This window comes from Gavialis gangeticus, unplaced genomic scaffold, assembly GCF_001723915.1.
Source record: "Gavialis gangeticus isolate Ggan-Ray unplaced genomic scaffold, GavGan_comp1, whole genome shotgun sequence".
Taxonomy (NCBI): domain Eukaryota; kingdom Metazoa; phylum Chordata; order Crocodylia; family Gavialidae; genus Gavialis; species Gavialis gangeticus.
The window spans coordinates 39,787,626-39,794,257 of NW_017729032.1; positions in this window are offsets into that span (position 1 = coordinate 39,787,626).

Genomic DNA, 6,632 nt, shown 5'->3' on the forward strand with positions numbered 1-6,632 from the left:
GCGCTGCTGCCCCGTGCGCGCCGTCCGGCCCCGCGCGGCTGCGAGTGTGGAAAGCGCCGGGACTTCGCTACATTGTTGGCATTCCACGCGCGTCACGTGACCGCGCGTCATCGCCCCCAGGGGGCGGGGCGGGGCGAGGCGGGGCGAGACCGGGACCAGCCCCTGCCCCGGGCGCCGCTCGCCTGAGAACTTCCCCGGAGTGTTCGCCTGGGGGTGGGGGCAGCTGCGTATCCTCCGCTGGAGCCAAGAGCCCCGCAAAGCTGCCCCGGCCCGGCCGCTCCTGCCCCCGCGCTGCGCGGAGGCCGCAGGGACGCGGTGTCCTGCCCCCGCGCTCAGCGGACGTCTCTTCCCGGTGGGACAAGCGCAGGAGGCCGCGGGGCGCCCGCGTGGGACGCCCGCCTTGTGCTTGGGGCGCTTCGGCCCCGGCCTGTCCGCACATAGGCACCGGGAGCTGCGTCTCAGCTCTCTGCAGGGGGCTAGCAGGGACCCCGCCCCAGCCAGGCTACTCTCTGGTCCGCGCCACCCCGCGCTCCTTACACCCGGGTCGGGCCCCTCTCGGCTGCACCTTAGTGGAAAGCGCCCCCCGGCCGGATCAGGGTCCCCCCCAACCCTCCCCGCCCCCCGGGCCCCTCTCGCTCCCCGCGCTGCCCTGCTGACTTGTGCGGTCGGCTGGGGGAGCGGACAGGGAAGGTTTCATCCGTCCTGCCGCTGCCAGGCCCAGGAGAGGCAGCAGCAACGGCCAGGCAGGCCGGTTAACCCTTCCCTGCCTGCTCCCCCAGCCAGACAGCCTGGGCAGCCAGGATTGAGGTGGGAGGACACTTGGGGGGAGGAGGGGACAGGAGTGAAGCCCGGAATGGGAGAGGGAGGGAGGGAGAGTCTTACCTTTCAGTCCTCCAGGCCCCTGCAGCCCTGAGCATGTGAAGCTCCAACCATGAGCTAGGACTAGCACCCAGGGACATTCGAGCAGCTTGCACTATAACATGTAACAAGGCCCTGAGTTAATGTTTCCAGATTTGAGCTGATGTTTTTAGCTAGAGTTAAAAACAGCTTGCAGGGCTGTGGAGTAGTAGCTACATTAAGAAAAACAGCTAATAGCAGAATTGCAAAAGAAAGAATTGCTTGATCAGCTGAACCTGTGGGATAAGGAGTTTAGAAAGAATCAGGTAGGTTATAATGAGCCATGAAGTGAGGTGACTCCCTCCCTGCTGCCTGAATAGAAGTCCTGCTGCCTGGGCAGTTGTTTCACTCAAAGCTTAAAAGCAGGAATCAAAGGGGGGGGGGGAATGCAACTGCACTACTGCACCTACCCTGGATCCACCCCTGGATCCAGGCATTAACAACTCCCAGAGAAAGAGGACATAAAAAAAACAAATTTATAGAAGATAAATACAAATACACCAAATAAACATGCAAGTTATCTCTACAGCCCTGTGCCAGGTTAGGGAGGGAGTTTCTGTTCCATATTCATTTTAAATGCAGATTGTTAAAGTGTCTCCCTCTCAGGAGGAAGAATTTCAGTGTGTGTTTCTAGGGGAGTTATCTAAATACTAAAGCACATGGGTAATTTTACTCACGTAAACAGACCCAATGGTTTGAACAGGACTATCTGCTCATACAAAGCTGAGCAAGGGAATAACATGGTTTTTTTGCAGAATGGGAGCTAAATATATAGCCCCTTCAAAGCCGATAGGATAATTGTGTGAGTAATGCTACTCCCATATGGCCCTGTCTTAAAACATTCTTTGAAATCTCACTTGTCTTCTAATTTTTTAATTTGCTTAATCCAAATTGCCACTACAGCCTGTGAATGACTGGGATTTTTGAAGAGAAGGGAATCAGTTGAAAAAACAGTTTAAGAACTTTTCTAAAACTTAAAGTTTAAAAAACAAACTGCCATGTTTTTTAGAAAAAAAAGTGTAGTGACATGACATTGTTTATCATTTTAGCAACTGAAGGCTGCCAGTTACTTTTTAGGAATTAATGCCAGACTTTCAATAGTGTCATTGACTGAAATATATGGAGGGGAAGAGAGGAAAGGAAATCTCCAACTCAGCGGAGCTACAGAAAGCCCTTGGACTCAGAACAGAGTCCAGTGACAGCATTACATTGTGGGGTGAAGTGGTTCACTTTGCAATCTTCAAATATGTGAAAAACTAAAGTAAACTTTAAATGTTATGATAGATGCAGCAAGGCTTCATTTTCTGAATTACTGTTGTGCTTAGCCCATGAGGCATAGCAACATGATTGCCTAAAACAGGGTATTGCTCAATTTCTTAAGACCTTTTCCCACCAAAGTCCAGGCTGGCTTAAAGAAGCAGCACCAATATAAAAATTGTGCAGCCCATATAAAAATGTCTGTATCTTAGATACTAGTATTATCTAGGTGATTAAATCTTGACAAAATTGAGACTTGCAGGGCATTTTTCATTATTAACCCTGTTTGTTTTCCTTTTTTTTTTTTCAATCAATTTGGACAGCGACATTAAACTCAGATATTTCAGTTTCCAGTCAGTTTCAGTTGCTGGATCTGGTGCACCAGCATGAAGCTGTAGTGTTTGGATTCCCTGCTACAGAGTAAGAGAGATGGGAATTTGGGGGGAAGGAGAGAAAGCTCATCTCCTACACTACAGAAGCACTACATCAACATGCCCTCTTGTAAACTAGCAGCTTCCTTGCACTGTTCAAGCAGAACAAACTGTGATAATAACCATGTTCCCATAGAGTATTACATACACCCTGGGAATTTGGTGTGCTGAAGCATCATTCAACATTTCAGTTATAACTTGGTTTGGTCCCATATGCACTGAAACTATTAAGAACAAAGTATATTAAGGCATAATAATTTCCCCCTTCCAACATCGTTTCCATGTTAAGATGGTATCAGAAGGAGGGTTATCACATTAAAAGACCAATAGCATTGTATGTCTGAGAATATTTAAGGGCTAGAGGGAAAAAAAGCATGGCATTAGGTAATGACTGGTGCTCTAGAAATATCTTAGATTCCAGCACAATGGCAATGGAATGGGCCAGACATTATTTCATTTGACTCAACTTTACGTTAAAAAATATAAACATGGGATTTTTTTACTGGCAAACAAATATCAGAAATTACAACTAATTTTGCAATCCTCCCAAAAGAATACATGATATGTTCCCATATCCACCCCTGTCCCCAAATGCATATCACATCAATTATTAAGTTTAACAGGAGCAAGAGCAGAGCTGAGGAGCTCTGCACTGAAAGAATGTCAAGATGTTGTATGGACTCTCACTAACACTAGATTGTTGTACTCAGGCCCTCTCAGAGGTTGAGAGAGGCCCAGGCCACTTCCATTTTTTGAGGCTCCCGGTATATTAAAAAAATATTAATCCATAGTGCACTACAGGTGGTGTGGCCTGGTAATGGGGCACAAGTTTAAAGTTGTATGATGAACGTCTTCTTCTTTCAATCCTGTCTGTATCTCTGTGTCTGTATGTATAACCTCATTTGGAGATAACGTCAAAAGTCTAAATTTGAGGCCCACTGTGAATGAAAGGCCCCAGGCCACATGGCCCTCCTGCCCCCCCCCATGATAGGCCCTGGTTGTACTACATGCTGACTGTCCACCTGTTGAAGTTGAGAAGGCCTCTACTGACTGGATGACATTTCACCAGTTGGATGTAATGCAGTAACTCTTGAACACCACAAGCAGCCAATTGCAGAATTTCAGGGAATGTTCTTGGTCTCAATGGGCAAAACCCAGAATAGAGAACTCAGGGAAGGAGGGGGTAGGGGTGAACACACAGCTCCTGGCATTTGGTGAGTATATCCAGCAATTTCAGTCTGGTCTGCAATTATGTATAGATCAACAGGGGTGTAGGTTGTTTGTCTGCTACAACCTACACCCCATCCCTATAGATCAAAGAACTAGTCAATAGCAGCCATTAGCACCTTCCAGTATAACAATACCCTCATCACAGTTCTGCCCATCCTCCCAGTGTTGTTGGTTGAAGCAAACTTCCTATGGCCCAAAGTTGGTCTAATAAAAGATATCACACCTACCCAAAGAAGCTTGCCTGCCTATGGCCCAAAGCACACTGAATGGACCCAGGCCATGCTGGGACAAGAAATGTAAAACCTGCCAACACTTTTCCTACAATAATCACACCACACAACAGAACCATCACCATCCTGGATCTTACACTTGCACCTACAGAAATGTAATATATCTCATCCAGTGCACTAAACCCCCTACTGGAAAATATGTAGGAGAAACCAAACAACAACTGCATACCAGAATGAACACAAACTGAAAATCTATCAAAGACAAAAATACCCAATTACCTGTGTATGCTCACTTCTCACAAGAGAACCACTCTCTCTCCAATTGCTCAGTTACAATTCTCAAAGGGAATTTACAAAATACCTTTCGTAAACGAGCCTATGAACTTCACTTCATAAATCTACTAATACAAAAAATCATGGACTAAATACAGACACTGGATTTATGGCACATTATAACCTATCTAACATCTGGTAACCCCAGGTAACTTGTCTGCATTTTACCATCTACAATCTATCACCAGCTCAACATTCCCCTTTTCCCCCACCCCATCTATCTGTCTCTATTGTCTCCCATTCCCTCTGATCCTCACTACCTTGCATTTGCATCTTCACAGACCTGCTTTTTGCATTGTGGCTTCTATTCTACCCAGGAGAATACACAAAACACCATCAGACTCTCCCTATGCCTGGAAAAGGGTGTTTGTCCCTGAAAGCTTGCAAAGAATAATTTTTCCAACTATTGAGTTGGTCTAATAAAAGATTGCACATTTACCCAAAGAACTGTGTCTGCCATCCCAGTAGAACTGAATGTCTCCTCTCCCAGACAAAATGAAATAATGATAAATAATAAGTATGTGAAAGGAAGTTGCAGGTCTTTCTGCAGAGGAGAGTAGGCCTTAGGCTGGGATTCCTCTCCTTTTCCTTCCTCTGTTCTCTCTTCTCTGCTTTGATGGTAAGATGCTTCACCTCAAAACCGGCTGTAGTTTGGTTGAGGTTGTGGCCCCATTGGAGTAGATCAGCAGCCAACACCTCCCAGCTCTTGATGTCAGCATCTGTTTTCTTGAGGTGTGCCTTCAATGTGTCCTTGTAGTGTTTCCTCTGGCCACCCCAAGATCTCAGGCCATTACTGGGAAGCACATACAGAGTTCCTAGCCTGGAGAAGAAATAGAAGAATCTAGGGCAGGGCAGCCACACAAAGTTCCTGCCATGGTGAAAAATATGGCTTGTATGACAGTTTCCTTATCTCTAAAGAGAGGATCATGATCTCAGTATTGTGAAAACAGGGGGTAAATGGCTCTTTGTAAGAACAAGCATTATTTTACTATAAAATGAGGGGCCAAATCCCGTAAATTATGTAGGCTCCTAAACTCCCAATGAAATCAATCGGAGTTTAGATGCCTAAACCGGAGTTAGGTAGCTAACTACATTTTTAGGTCTGTAACAAGTCGATAAATTAAAGCCCAGAATCTCAGTTCAGCTTTTATTTAAAAGGGAGTTGTGTAGATTTCTCCAACAATCTATTTTAGGTACTTATAGGGCAACTCTCCTCTAGGTATCTCAGCACTGGGTAGCTCTGCTCATTTGTGGAATACATTAATTTTTAGCAAATTTGTAAAATGTTTCACATTCAACTTACCTATTGATTTAATACTAACCTTTTGCATCTGAGGCATTTAAACTACATTATGCACTCTGCAATAAACTGCTAACTCAGACTTTCATTTGCATTTGTTGGGGAAAGAAACATTTTAGCATCGCTTCTTGGCCTCTTGAAGGCTCAGATCAAGTGTTTTAACCTCTTGGATGCAACAATTATTCTGTGTCCACAGACTGATTATAAACTTCCAACTTCCAACAGAACTGTTATTTAATAGGATGTTACAAATCTGTTTACTGGATGAAAAAGTGTCTCATTTAATTTAAAGCAAAGGTAGCTTAGGTTAGAGTAGCGCAGCTTTGGGAGACAAATTCCTGAATTCTCATGGTGGCTGTACCACTAACTCATTGTATGATTTTGAACAAGTCCTTTACCCTGTATTTGTTAAGTTTGCTTCATGGGAATATTCATGGCAGGATCCAAGATTTTGTAAAGGGGTGTGTAGGAGCACCACATGATACTGCAGGGATAGCTACACCTTCACTCCCAGCTTTCCTCCCCTGGCAGTGGGGCAGGAAGGCCCAATTGGGGAAGCAGCACCCAGCTATTTTTTAAGTCCCCAAAGTAGGTAAGAACATGCCTCTCAGCAACATAGAATCATAGCATCATAGAAGTAGGGTCAGAAGGGACCTTGTAGATCTTCAAGTCCGACCGCCTGCCTGGGCAAGAGAAAACACTGGGCTCAAATGATCCCAGCTAGGTAGGCATCAAGCCTCCTCTTAAAGACCCCCAGGGTAGGAGCCAGCACCACTTCCCTTGGAAGTTGGTTCCAGATCCTAGCCGCCCTAACTGTAAAGTAGTTCTTACGGATGTCTAATCTAAACCTACTCTCCAACAACTTGTGGCCGTTATTCCTTGACATGCCAGGGGGCGCTAGGGGAAACAAGGTCTCTCCCAAACCCTTCTGGTCCCCCCTAGTGAGTTTATAGA